Below are 15,576 nucleotides of genomic sequence, written 5' to 3' on the forward strand. Positions count from 1 at the left end.
TTGTAACTAGCTTCGCGCGCGTCGCGTTCTCTTTGGATTTGAGATTTAATTTCTTCGATCTTTCTTAGCCTGTAAATCTTTGTTTCCGCTTGTTCGGTTGAAGCTCGCTCGTTCTCGCTCGCTTCCACCGAGTTTAAATCAGGATATATGTTAGTCGTCATCTTATAATTAAGAGTTTTTAAACGATATTCACCTCGAGCAAAATTCCATCTCCTTCACCGCTTACCAACCTACCTTTGTCGTTTTTTAAAGAAAAGGTGAGTTCGTCTATGTTCCGATCTACGAGTCTTTTACAGGTTGGGTTTACCTCTAAGTTACAAAGATCTGTGTCTCTGGTACTGAGTACAGTTGAAGACTTCCCGTCATAAAAGTTATAATTTGGATCGAGCTGCTCGCAGTGTATAAACAGATATTTGATACTATCGATGTTATATTTACCTTTGTATATAAAAAAGTTTTGTAATTCAACAGAAGGCAGGCCGAGCAATTGACCCACGTGCGTGTTTAGTTTTAGTTTTAAATAAGGGTCAAAAATGACTAAAGTCACCGATTTTGACTTTTCATATACTTTAAAACTCACGCCCGGAATGGCGTTTAAAATAAAATCAAACCAATCGATTCCGTAGTACCCGGGTTCTAAGGTGATGCTGCCAGTCAATCCAGAGATACTTATAGACTCAAACGCTTGCTTTGTGTAAAGTTGGTTAAATATGGGTTTTGCTTGGCCTTTTAAAATAGATTGTACAGTAGAAGACGTAGTATCCCAAATGAACAATTGTTTCTCTTCAGTTGTCGGTGGTGGCCTGCCCTTTAGATGGTTTGCATAGTCTAATCTATCAAAAATTTGATTGAGGGCGTGTATAATGCCCGCTAGTGTCGTTTGAAAAGACAAAGAAATGATCAAACTTACATCTATTTCAGTAATCATTCTTGGGTAAAAAAAGTCATCTAGCATTTGTATTACAAAAAGCTCGTCTTCATAAGAACCGCTGTCAAGAAGGTTTAACTTTTTTTCCATTTCTTGTCGTAAAGTATCATTAGATAATAGATTAAAATATAAAGGCTTATAATATACACCAAAATAAAAAGAAGAAAAATCAGTAAATTTGTCTTTTATTACACTTATTATAGATAACATGTGTGCTTTATATAATTTTATTCGTCTAACATTATATTCCCAATTTAAAGTGTATTTTTGTATGTTTCTTAAAAAATTTTGAGTCGCAAAATAAAATCCAAAAAAAAACATCTATTAATTGTAAACTTGGTTTTTCAATTTCATATTTTTCACCTATATATAGATCACTATATTTTTGCACCAAGGCTTGATTGATTGATCCATCATCACCGGGTTCGTTAGATAATTCTTTTACCCCCCACTCAATCTCTGTCTCTCTCATAATGTTAAAAAACTTTTTTTCTAGCTGAATGTTTTTGGCGCAGATACGTTTGCTCCCTTTTTCGTTTTTAATCTCGTTTTTTAGTTTAAATGTCTGTGGATTATTAGTCAAGTGAAATGTATGCGTCTCAATATCTTTCTCCATTTTATTAATAGATATCTAATTCAATCAAAATTTTACCGACGTTGTTTAAGAGTTCATCTCGCTCGTTTCTCAAAGAAAAGGTGAGTTCGTCTATGTTCCGAGATAATAGCTTTTTGGGTGTTTTATTCGTTGATTCATAAGGGATAACGCCGAGCAGGTTAGAAGACTTTCCGTTATAAAAATTTACAGAGTGCTCCAATTGCTGGCAGTGAATAAACATAGGAGTTGAGTTATACTCACCTATATAAATAACGTTGGGCGAAAGTTTGTTTTCGGGTAAGTTTAACAAGTTAGCCACCTCTCTATTGAGCCGCAATTTGAGATTGGGATCTGTAATGGTTAAGGTTACCCTTTTTGATTCCGAGTGCACCTTAAAACTTACTCCAGGGATGGCGTTTAAAATAAAATCAAACCAATCGATTCCGTAGTACCCGGTAGACACCACGATGCTTCCTCTTTGCGACTCGGGCAACGGTTGAGCCAAACTTGGAGCTAGCAAAGCATATATAGGTTCTTTCATTCCCGTCAAAATAAGTTTTAGAGCCGTCTCTTTTCTTCTTTTTTCGTTTCTGTCCAAATTTGTATCCCATTGAATGTCGGTGTCTTGCGCCACGTATAAATATTCAGCTTCAAACTGAATGTTTTTGACTCGGACTACTTTATCGCCTTTAATGTTGTTAATCTCGTTTTTTAATTCAAACGTTTGAGGATTTTCAGTCAAGTAAAACGTATGTGTTTCCATTTTTAAATTAAACTATTTTTAAACTTCTCCATAGCGTTTTCCCAGTGCCTATCCGAGACACCAAAAAGTTCTTTAACTTTAGATTCGGTTCCCCCAGTGACGTCTTGATAACAGACTGCAATTAAAGCCTTCAACGGTTTACCTCGAGAGATATTACCATTTAAAACTTGGTTCAATCGATATTCTATTTCACCCGCTTCACCGTTTTGAAAACAGATATTATACTTCTGCAACGTTTTTCTCGATTTTGGCGGCTTAGGTTTTTTCCAAACGTGATGCTTGTAATATCGATCTCCCACGTCTGCGGCTCCGAACGAAGAAACCCACCCAAAAATTTGACCGCAATGTTTACACGCGTATCTTTCACCCGTTTCAACTATTTGGTGATCGCAACTCACTTCGTTCGTTCTCGGTTGAACATTTCTCGTTGTCCCAATTATGTGTACTTCCTTTAGATTCAGCAAGTGGCAAAGTTCCGCATCAGTCATTTTATATAAGGGTTTATTTATTTAAAGTAAAAAAAAAATTTAACCCCGGGATAACCGAGGTTAAATTGACTTTCACTAACTTTTCCCTTCGGTCGTACTCGCTCGCTCTGCTCGCTTTTAATCAAACGCGTCCAAAAGGTAAGGTTTTTCTTCAACCGTAAGCATAGCCGATATGACTCGATATCTAACGCTCGCTCCACAAGAAAGTGAACCGTGTGCACCGTAGTAAATATCTTTAGGAGAGATCAAAGAGATCGCGTGGCATTTCTTATTTGCAAAAAGAGCGCGATCAATTTCTTTAAACGATTTATCCACCAAAGAGGCGTCATAGGCGATCTTAACGTACATCCTACTTTTATCGGTATGAGCCGGTTTAACTAAGTAATTAATTTGATCGGGTATGTCATCTAGTTTTTGAGACACCTTAAAAGAGTTACGCGTAATCACGGGGAGGTCTTCCAGGGCCTCATCTGTTAATTTTTCAAAATGTCTGTAAACTGAATCATTTATACGTAATAGCAGCGATTCAGTATTGGGAGACAGTTGATAACAAATTTGTTTTTGGTCAGTAGGTTCCTTAGTACCATATTTGTAAACCGGGTTTATACCGTAACAAGGGTCTTCGAGCCTAATCAACAATCGTTTATGTTGGCCCTCGTGAGAATAGAGAATCTTAGAAGAATTCTTTGCGGGTCTTAAAATGACTAAATTTTCAGGGTCAAAGGGACCGTAGGTAATTTTTGGGTTTTTGTTGCCGGCATTTAGACGTTTGTGGTCATTTGAGATGATATACATGTTCTATTTATAATTAGGTTTTTTAAATTTTTTATCATTTTTATTCAGGCGGGATTTCAACGTCAGCGTTGTATTCAATAATTAATCCAATTTTGTATAAGCCAGTCCAGAGTTCAGATCGGGCAAGTCGAGACTTGTTCGCAAGGGGAAATCCCTTTTTTGTTTGTGCAGGCCGGTGCCAGTCACGAGTTGTTTAGTCAGCCGGGGTCAAAAGGTGAGCGAGCGTAGCGAGTACGACCGGAGGGAATACTGCGTGTGATGGGTAAAAGAGATTTTGGCTCAGAAGGTGTATATTTACCCTGTATTTTTAGAGCCAGATTTTGGGGTCGATGAGGTACCCAGGGGTTTTTGCTGAAATCTGGAATTCCAGATTTTTAGGGGATTCCCCCGATTTTTTGAGTCGATGTACTACCCAGGGGTTTTTGCTAAAAACGGTGAAAAAGGGCGTGTGATCCAGAACTGTCAGTTCTCTACTACTCAAATAGCAGTACCGGCAGAGGGCGCTATATTCACAAGAGACGACCTGCCAGAAAACAAACAAACAAACAAACAAACAAACACCCCAACACCCCAACAAACAAACAAACAGTCTTGTAGAATCATCTGGCAGGCTTACCCGAAAAATTGCGAGCATACCTCACGCGCTCATGTTCATGAATATTGAATGCCCGTACACAATGCCGAAGCCCGCTCGCCATTGAGACTGTGGTTATCGGCAGTGCGCATATGCAATTGTTCATGATAATTTGAGCGCATGAGTTATGCTCAAAAATTTTGTGGTAAGCCTGCCAGATAGACCCTTTCACTAACATATTCTTAATTATGCAAGTATGGGCACAAATGGCCTTGGCGGTAAGAAGTGTGAGGGGTGCGATTTTGAGGATTATTTTCTCTCGGGTTTTCTTACTTTGTTAATTTTTTTCCTTCAGAAAATGCCATTGAATCGTTTTTGCTATAAGTTTCTAATCTAAGCAGGATATTTAGTGCTCTATAAAAAGACTTTTTAATCGTAATTTTTTTTGCTATGCACACGAGATAGCCATTTCTTAGTATAGCCCCTTTGCATCATAAGTAGAATAAATTACATCATTAGTATTCTTGAAGCTAACGTGTGCATTTGTAAACGCGTACTGATGCTCAGTATATACATGTATGTGTTGCACGTACATAGTGCTGCGTTCCCTTAATATCTAATCGATGGTAGCATGGACTTGACTAGTGTCTACAGGATGTGATCGATATTTGGGGTCAACAATTCATTAAAAGATGGACCGGAAACGAGGTCAGGGTGACAGTCCTACTGTAGGCCTATAGTTGGTTTATTGCTCTCACTTTTCTTCATCAAATTTCAATGTGATTTTTGAAGAAGGTGTAGCTTAACTTAAAACAACACATAAAAGGCAAAGTTATAGAGGGGCGAAGCTGTATGCAAGTGCAACTGAACTACGGTTTGACAAGACCATTGGAAACGCAACTCAGACGGAGTGGGTACGGTACGGGTGTGTAGCATCGCACAGCTAGGCTACACTCATCAGGCCGGGCCGTGGTGGGAGCTGTCCCGGACCACCACGGTGACTAGCAATAGCTGGACGGTACCGACCACACTCCGCTCATACCGCAATGTGATAACTGCAATAATACAATCGCCGCACAATGTACCATTGGCTCAGCGTAGAGACGGGGAGAACCGAGACTAGTTAGCAGGACAAGGGTGGCGACGGACACGGGGGTATCTCCCCCGGCAATTGGTTCGGACGTAGCGGTGACGGGCCGCTACGACTCTCACTAGCACCCTGAGCTAGTTCGTACCGCTCTCGCATCGGTCCAAGCTAAGCTAGCTGGACATTCACTTTGGCAAATGGGGAGACACCTTCAGGACTTACTTGTCAAGTAGGAAGCAGTTTGTTTGAATTAATTCCACCACTTCAACACCTCGTACTATTACCTGTGGTGTTTCACAGGGCTTAGGTCCCTTATCGTATATCAAATATGTAAATGATATTTGTAATTCTTCCTATTGCATTTCCTTTTGTCTTTTGCTGATGACACGAGTCTGTTATATAACCATCCTAATGTGAATACAGTTCGTTAGTAATCTAAATATAGAACTTGTAAAGGTGAATGAATGGCTCTTGTGAAATAAACTTTCTGTTAATTTGCTCAAGACAAATGCCATGAGTTTTAACTTTAGACAAAATAAGTACATTGTATATTTATACACAAAATCCTTTTCTCTGTTTGCGTGCAGAACGAGGTCAAAAGTACTAAATCCCCGGGTGTTCATATTGATGAGAATCTCACTTGGAGTAAACATATCGACGTCTTGTGTACTGAAATCTCCAAAAATATTGCCGTTATTTAATTTCTATCGGAAACCGTACGTTTCACTTTGTATAATACCCTTATTCTTTTCTACCTGAAATATGCCATTCTTACCTGGGGCAGCTCGACCTCTCAATGCATCAAGGTGTTTCTTTTGCAGAAGAAAGTTGTCCGGATAATATCAAAAACAGGTTATCTAACTCACACAAGCCCATTATATGAGAAGCCTGGAATACTTAAAATAAACCACCTTCCCAATTTGAGTGTGGAAGGACATTGAAACTATTTTGGTTGTATTGGAAATGTCTATATCTCATTATTCAATGCAAAATGTTAGGCAATTAGAAGTCGTATTTCAAAGATTTCATTTTTGCAGAGGTAAAATGACAAAAAGCTGTGGAATTCATTCAAATAAATGTAAAACCTGCTCTTTAGAACAAAATACCAAGAAATTGAGTTTAATGCAACGAAAGAGCATTACGTACTGCAAAAAACAAAAACAAAAAAACAAAACTACTCCCTACTTGCAGCACTTCTACAAAACTTGCCACAGTGTTCTTACAAACAATTGTACTTCTCCGAAATATATATGTCTTTATGCTCAAAATGGGAAAGCTTACAAACATTTCCTTAAATTTTAAATAGAACGATAAATGCTACCAAAATACTACTTCTAGCTCACAGTGTCGTACTTTTAAAATGGTGAGCAGTACGCCAATTAATTGGCGTACCCACAAGCTTCTTTCTAAGATGGTGAGTGTAAACTTGTTTTCAAAACCGGAAATTGTAAAGTAATTGAACCATGAGCTTCCTTCTAACATGGTAAGCGGTACGCTAATTGGCGTACCTACAAGTTTCTTTCTAAGATGGTGATAATTGGCGTACCTACAAGTTTCTTTCTAAACGGTGAGCAGTACGCCAATTGGCGTACCTACAAACTTTCTTCTAGGATGGTGAGTGTAAACTTGTTTTCAAAACTTGAAATGGTAAGGTAAGTGAACCATGAGCTTAATTTCCAACATGGTAAGCGGTACGCCAATTGGCGTACCTACAGGTTTCTTTCTGAGACGGTGAGCGGTACGCCCATTGGCGTAAGCTCCCTTCTAAGACGGTGAGCGGTACACCAATTGGCGTACCTACGAGTTTCCTTCTAAGATGGTGAGCGGTACGCCAATTGGCGTACGTGTAAACTTGTTTTCCAAACTGGAAATCGTAGAGTAATTGAACCATAAGCTTCTCACCAACATGGTGAGCGGTATGTCAATTATCATACTATAAGGATCTACCAAACACAGTGAACAGTACGCCAGCTGACGTACCTAGTGGCTTCCTTCTGAGATGATGTACTGTGCGTACATTGGCGTGCCTCAATGTCCCTTTGAATACGGTATAAGGTACGATGGTGCGGGTACCTACAAATATAAAATTCAATTTTTCAAATTTTTATTGAACTTAACCATATATCATCACTTCATTAGAGAGGTTGAAAATGAAGACTAACACCTGCAGTAGTACCACAAAAATTTATAGTAGGCTTAATCCAACTAGATGTTTATCTGGGGCCACAGATCACAATGGTCTCTTTATGTAAAATATCTGACGTCATTCAGATTTGCTAAATGTATGGTATACGGAAGAACAGACCGGAAACGTGTTCAAAGTTTGGGAAAAAGTTCATCGATTGTTTAAAATTCCATCTTAATTCATTGGATGCTTTAAAAAGATAATAATTTGACTTGGAAAAATTGCCAACAAATACCTCAGGAAAGTAATTGCTTAACTTCAAAACAAGAAAGAGTATCGTGACGTCCTTTCATTTTTGCAATGCAGAACACACTTTAAGTTTGTGAACAAGTTTCAAGACGATTTTCTAATCTCTCCCATTAGATTACAAACATAAAATGTTGTGATAATACCATCGAAAGGTTGAGGACTGTCCACATGATGTGCAAATGTCCTTTGTCCCTTTAAGGTAATGCACTAAGTCAAATGTTACATAAAAAATAAAGTGTAGGGTCATTATTTACTTCATCTCGATGTTCGTGTAAAACCTAGGATAACAAAGTGTTTACATCGTAAAAAAGAATTAGCAAATAAATGTCGATAAATTGCAGTCTGATCACGTCATCATGTAGTCTGGTTCCCTGCCCAAAGAATCCCAGACGACTGCATGTTGTAACATCAACAGTTGCCATCAGGATACGGGACTTTATGTTTAACAGCTAGCCTACCTGTCCAGCTGGGAATAACCGAACGTCAACGGTACCATTTGAACATGCCGGATGTAGACGGGACTACATCCGGGAATATTTCGGCTATTTCCAAAAAACTGGAGGAATTTCCCCAGTTTCGGTCACGTGGACAATGGGTGATACCGGACCCTTGATTCGTAGAGTGGTCACAATCATCGGGCTAGGTATCCAGACTAGTCATCATGGCGTCAATCTTCAGTGGTTCATCTCCTTCAATGGACATTAATTGGTTAACGTGTGTTCAAAAAACAAATCATGCAAATCATCTATAGGAAAAAAGGTAAAAAAAAAATTATTAGCTTTGACAAAGGACAGACCATTCATTTTTATTCCACTTTTGTACCAGCATAAGTTTACCACTTTCAGATGACCCTTGCACAACTTTACTTGGAGAAAATTAAAGATGAAATCTGTTATAATAGTGCTACTCTCGGTGGTTTCCATTATGTAATACAAAAATTACAGGGGTGGTTGAAATCTAAAGAATATGGCACATCAACTAATTTGATAGACTCGACTGTTCGTCATCTGTGACTGAATCATCAAAACTCCCAACATCCTCCGATTCAGACTGAATAGCTAAAATTTAGGCGAGAGAAAGCAAAACGTGGTAATAAATGATGCTCAAACATGTTTCCAGTTGATTATCATTATGAAACATACCTGTCACGGTCACTGTGAAGTTACAGTATGCTGCGTTTCCTTCTTGGTCTATCAGCTTTTATGTTACCATGCTAACCTCACCAGATTGGAACACGTCACCATGTTGATGGCTGGATTTCCATAGCAACGGTGGATTTGAATCTGATGCATTAAACGCTGGTCTGAACACATAAACTGATTCAATGTTGATGTCCACAAGATGAAAGATTTTGGCTGGGCAAGCTGGGAAGAATCTTGGTGGATTGGTGTCTGTTATGAAGTAAATAACCTTTTTGTGAAAATGATCTAGGCCTAGTTGTTTCCAGCAAACCCTATTCAAAGGCCCAAATCAGATCGGCATCACCAAGCGCTTGACCAACCAAAGTAAGTCTCCAAACAACGCGAAGTTATTTAATTTTTCTAAAAATTTGAATATTCAGCAAGTTTGTCAACGAAAAAAACAAGTAAAGGTCCTTTAAAGGGAAAATATTCTTAGTACACTCTCGCCTGTAACATTTACAAAGAATTGACACCGAGAACTCGTTTCCAGAACCTCATATGTAACCACTGTGGTCCCAGTATCGAAGCCTTGTCCCTGGTCTCGATTGTGACACTTTGGTTGATGCCACTGAACCTAAGAACTGGCGTGCTCCAGGACACATTAGCAAAATCCTCAGTATCGAAGAGACGGTAATATTTAGTGGACAAATAATTTTGACCCCTAAGGATAAAGGATTACATGCTTAAAAACTACAGCCTAAAGAGATTACAGAGGAACAAAATCTTGTGAACGAGGTATGAGAAATAAAATACAGTAAACAGTTTTTGAAAGATCATCCAACTTCAAACGAAAGCTCCCCAGCATACAAACAACCGTAACGATGGAAATAACATTAACGCTAAATCCTGTTTGAATATGATTTCAGGGAGTTAGGGTTCATATTCAAAAAAGTAAAACAGGCTTTCATGTAAAATTTCAGTCCGGCTGACTATCATAACTGAGTTCATAGTGAGTTCTATTCGTCCGTTGTAGTGTTTGCTTTGAGATGCAACTCATATAAGACAATAAACATCAACATGTCATTTGCCTATACAAACATCATTTAACTTAGTTTGTTATGCAACATTGGCAGTGGCTTGAATGGCTGAAAATTGCAGTCAGTTACCACTCAGGAGGATTTAATTATCATGTGTCAAAGTATCACGTATGTTCCATATTGTCACTTGAAATGTTGCTTTTCTGTGACAAGAAAGAAAACACAACTGTTACTTCAAGACCTACGCATTGGACGATGAGCAGACGACAGATACTTTGATACTATGACTTTGCCTTTTTATTGGATTTTTTTAACTGAGATGGATACAGACCTGTTACAGCCATGGTGAAATTGCAAGCGCCAAATCATTCCCTGCTTTGGTCTGCCGCTTTCACAGCAAGCCAGGACACTGTGACTGATTCAGTGTCGACGTTGACTAGACGATAAAAGTCATGTGGGCAACCGGTGGTAAATGTAGGCGGGGTCAAATCTGGTGGCGTGATAAACAAAGAAAGAACATTGATGCGTGGTTATTTATTTCAAGAATTGTGACTAGCACATCATGAGGAGCTAGGTTATTATTCTATGAAAATTTCGCTTAGAGCGAGCTGGTTATTAGAGAGAAGTTCTGCAAGTAAAGCAGAAACATTTAGCACAATTGCTGTTATTGATTCTGTAATTAAGCTACTTTTCCTTTATGTAATTAAAGACTAAAGGTTTGACCTTCATTTCATATGAAATTTCCCACAACATCAGCAAATCGTAACCGCTTCAACAGATGGACATAGATGGAAAATGGACGTATAGTCAATATAATTTTCACACCATTTGGTTAAGTCACTAACAGTTTTGAATGTTGTTTTCTGAGCGAAATTGTATAAATGACACTAATACAGGACATTGGCTGCAGGCCTATAGAATTATTGCTCGGTACTTCAAACGCGCTGTTAACTAGGTATAAACAAGTGAACGATTTATAAAGTAACATACATCAAAGGCAGTTGGCAAATGATGGCATTTATTCAGAATAGTTGAATACTCTGGCATACTTGAAAATTTTGATTTGTTTTACCTTATTATGTTTTACAAACAAAAAAGAGAAAAGCAGCAAGGAAATTAACGCGCTAACATAAGCGTTTTTGTTTTTAGATGATGTTCTCTAGGATATGTCAGCACCAGACTATTTGAAGTCCTGTTGCTATATGCACATTTGCACTCGGCTATCATTACATGGAATTTTAAGCAGGTGAGAAACAACAATGGCGTTCGTGAGTACAAGTAAAGTGAGATTTCCGTCTTCATCTGAACATGAACGTGAACTCATTGTGCTGACTTAAGATGCAAATTCTACGAAGATCAAGTCGTCTGTCAACCGGGCCCTTAAAATAGCCCATTCCCGGTAGTGGGGTATATACCCCCAAACGAGAATTTCAAAATACAAACACAAGTGGAAAATTTCCGGTCGTCGTGTCTTCCTTCGGAACACCCATGGACATACATGTACATTGTAGATCATATATAACCGTTATTATATTTTGGATAAACCTGCCAAGTTTTATTACAGTTTGCCACCTACTAAACATCTTAATGCCAAAGGTATAGCGACAATTTACAATGGGTACAAAACTTGATCTTAGGTTCGACAGCATGGCTGGTTTATAAATTTAAATGAGAGAATAAGACATGAAATAGAAATCCTTGATGCCATCAATATAAAAGTTTCAGGTTAACAGAAACAAGCCTACCGTCTACAGATAATGGTGTCTGATACCGTACGGAAGCGTATAAGTCCACTTACAAAGGTTTGAGATACTATAAGTGGCCTTTCTACGCTTCCGAAGTCCAGAATAAAATTCTGGCAGGAAAAATCAAAGGCTCAATCCGGGGGGACACCTCAAAACCCTGAAGAATTGGCCCATTATGCTCTGATTGTAAATTCCCGTCTACCCCTGCACCAGTCGGCAACCGAGCAACTTAACAGCTCAAGCAAAGTGTGTTATAGGCGACCCGAACCTCATTTCTTGCAGATGGTTTAAAGGTGACGAAACAATTTTGCTTGAAATCTAATCAACGAGATCTAAATAAAAGTCGACCCGACTGGCTAAATTGTTAAAACGAGAATGGTTTTTTTCAAGCGTCTGGTCTCACCCCTGCCTTACCACAAAGCCCAAATACCTAGGTCGTGATCTTACTACCCAGTGGGCACGAGACGTCGTTATGACGTCTTAAAGACGTCCAATATTGACGTCTTATTAATGTCTTTTTTGAGTCGTATATGCAAAGCCAAAAGACGTCAGCATCCTGACAAGTAAACAACGTCAGTGGTCCGACTAGAAAAAGACGTCAGCGTTATGACGAGTAAACGACGTCAACATCGCGACTAACAAAAGACGTCAACATCGAGACTAATAAAAGACGTCAACATTGAGACTAATAAAAGACGTCAACATTGAGACTAATAAAAGACGTCAACATTGAGACTGATAAAAGACGTCAACATTGCGACTAATAAAAGACGTCAACATTGCGACTAATAAAAGACGTCAGCATATTGAGCAGTAAAAGACATCAGCATTAAGACGTCTTTTATCCATCAAATATCAAGGAAAAAAGACATCTGCATTGAACGAGTCATTTTTTTACAACTTTTTTATGATAAAAAGAAGTTCACATGCCTTAACACGCTGCCTGGCTATAAAATAAATTTTGACTGAAGCGACTGTTTACAACTAAACAATTTTTTTTTATTTAACTCTGATTCTTCATATTATAATAACCTGTTAGCACACTTTGCTGAAAATGATGGTCTACACAAATATTATGTACCAATAATATTTCTGGTAAATTCAATGGCTTTGGACGGACCATTACAATTGCACCCAGCACGATCAAAGTGACGATGAAACAAGGTACACTTGTGTTTACACTTCCTGGATAAAAGCAGTTAAAAGGGTTTACTTTTACGGACAAGGCAAGAATGGGAAACATTAAGCACACAGTACATGTACATGTAGTATAAGCCATGTAACTGAATATTTGGCAGAACAAAACATTTCCAACCAGGCAAGACTTAGTAAAATACGTTTTAGATGTACATGTAATGGCATTTATGAGAGGTAGAAAAACAGACATCAGTTGATGAAAAGATGTATGCTTGTACTAATAAGACAATTCAAATCGAGTTGGCTTAGAATTTAAAAAAATGGAAATATTGAACACTTTTTGGAGAAAATTTTGTCTCATGCAGTGGTTTGTCAAATTTCTAGAAAACAGACTATCCTGGAACAGGATGATCTAGTCAGTTACAATTTAAATTACTATACGTGTTTTAATCCTGCAAACAATTTTACCCATGCCCCCCCCCAAAAAAAACGATCAGACGTGTAATTTTGCTATAACCGTACTTTAAACAGCCTTCATTGCTTCAACCTGAGGAAATAAACCTGAAGAAACAATGTACATATTTTACTTGAACAACAAAAGGTTTAAAGTTTCAAATAAGACCCAATACAAAAATAGGCTTTATGCTCATTAGTTAAATATCACCGAAATATATGAAACAGCCGGGAAACAGGCCATCTGATGCACTAGACTGGTCGCACAGTTATCCGGTGGGCATGCCTGCTGAAATACTCAGGGCTCTTGGTTTGTCTCTGGTAGGAATTCTAAGCTTGAAGTACTTCGCTATTTCGTTGTCTTACTGCAGACACTGTTGTGCCGTGTGATGCAACACTTCCTGCAAATGTTAGACAAATAAGACAATTTATTTTTGTAAAAACTATAAGGACTTTGGTGGCAGTAAATAAACCTGTCCTCTACCATTGTTTACACCACGTCTGAGCTTAAGTGCGCATGTTCATTGTGATTGAGAATGAAAAAGAATTTTTCTGCCACCAACTGTCTCGAACATGTCTACATCAAGTGGCCAATATTGTACATTGCATCACATACATGTACTGCCATTACATTTTCACAGTTTAGTCTCACCAATACAATGGTATAACATTTAATCTTAAAAGGGTAAATTAGACTTATTGACACTGTTAGTATTTGCCTTATTTGATGACGCTGAAGTATGGGCACTGTGGCAAGCCCAAATGCTCCTTAATGCACTACGACTGCGAGTCTACGTACGACTACGAATAAACACTGTCTGTGGTCCACCCATGGAGGTAGGAAACAACCGTGGCCAACCTGGTTGACCTTTGAGGATTAAAATTATTGCGTTTAAGCCTGACCTCTGCTTCACCAACAATGCCCATACGTAACAGAACTACAGTTTATAGGCACGTACCTTTTAAGGAAGGGCCTAACCTGTCTTACTCTTCTTTAAACGGACAAGCTGCTTGCAGCGATACTTGTACGTGTACATGTACTCGAGCTCTCTTAATTCAAAGCACGGACAAAATTATGAAGTAGTCTGGTTCCCTGACCTGAAGATCTTTATACCATTTGAAATACGTGTAGACGCCAAAGTCAATAGACCTAACCGTAGTTCTGGAAGCCCGTTTTGACTTTTGGACATGACCTCAGTCTTTGCCATCGCTGGTTCCAGTCGGTATGCTCAGAGTCTCCTCGGAAGGCTGGAACCAGCTAAGCATAAGCCAGAGCCACTATAGTAGGGCGGTGCACACGCTCGAAGCCAGTCGTTGCTGGCGAGCATGCAGGCAATGAAAGAAAATAGCCTCATCCATTCTAAATGTAGGGGTATTTTAATGTCATGTTATTTTAAATCAGACGAGGGGGTTGAGGGTCAGTTCCACTGCAAATAATAATGAATCACAAGCAGGTGTACTAAACCACACTCGCAATTCCTCTAGTGTTAAAATTTCCCTGTAAACTGGACATTCGCACTATTGCTATCCCACACATCCCTCTTGACGAATAGATGAGAACAGTCAAACAGAACAGTCACCTGCGGCCGCAGGCGGGATTTCGCAATACACTGTATGCCATTGCTCTGTCGAACCTTCCGCGGTGAAACCGAGTGAGAACCGGCAAAATCCGAGACAAACTAAAAGTCACCGTGCAAAATCTTCATAAAGTTATCTAAATCTTTTTCTGTTGTATGTTGACGATTTGATAACGACTGTAAAATGACGTCGTAAAGACGTTGTGTGTTTCATGTATTGCTGTTGAAAAAAACAATTCAAACAGAGAGAAAAAAAGACGTCGTTAAGACGTCGTTTTCTCCTTTCACTGTATGTGTGGTACCGATGATTTGATAACGACTGCAAAACGACGTCTTAAAGACGTAATGTTTTTTTGTGGTCATGGTTGCTGAAGCAATGTTTCTAACCGAGGATAAAAGACGTCTTTAAGACGTCGTTTTTTTGTCACGACCACTTTACGACACACGACCACATAACGACCACAAAAAGACGTCTTTCACGCGTCGTGTGCCCACTGGGTAAAGGTTATGACGGAAATGCTAGTTTCAGGCCACACAAGACACAATACTGGCATTACGCCACTTGAAACTGCACGGGTCTCAAAAAAATTACAATGGAAATTACCTCTAACACTTGTATAGCTATATGCCAGACTAAACCTAACACAAACCCTGACAATCATTATTTTCTTTCTGTAACAAATGTGTGCCGTACTGCTTGCTATCCCATCCATTTTAAGAGGTTTGTAATTATTTAAGTAATATTTCTAATTTTATTATAAAAAGCCTCATTGTTTAATAGTCACAAGGGTTATGAGTATATTAAAATAAGCGAAAGTAATATTTCCAAACACAATACTTCC

At 38.7% G+C, this 15,576-nt stretch overlaps 1 long non-coding RNA gene across 2 annotated transcripts; it reads right to left on the bottom strand.

Moving 5' to 3' along the window:
- Positions 1-6,381: 6,381 nt before the first annotated feature.
- Positions 6,382-14,367, bottom strand: LOC147799870 (uncharacterized). 2 transcript variants are annotated; one of them, XR_015424219.1, is made up of 4 exons: positions 14,117-14,367; positions 13,369-13,558; positions 10,154-10,312; positions 6,382-9,055 (listed from the first exon to the last, which is right to left on the bottom strand). It is a non-coding gene; the product is annotated as an uncharacterized LOC147799870 (long non-coding RNA). The 2 variants fall into 2 exon arrangements; XR_015424218.1 differs by lacking the exons at positions 6,382-9,055; positions 10,154-10,312 and having other exon boundaries at positions 12,545-13,558.
- Between the last annotated feature and the right edge of the window lie 1,209 nt (positions 14,368-15,576).

The sequence above is a fragment of the Acanthaster planci genome, linkage group LG02, assembly GCF_054643075.1.
Source record: "Acanthaster planci isolate LZ-2023a linkage group LG02, COTS_SCS, whole genome shotgun sequence".
NCBI classification, from domain to species: domain Eukaryota; kingdom Metazoa; phylum Echinodermata; class Asteroidea; order Valvatida; family Acanthasteridae; genus Acanthaster; species Acanthaster planci.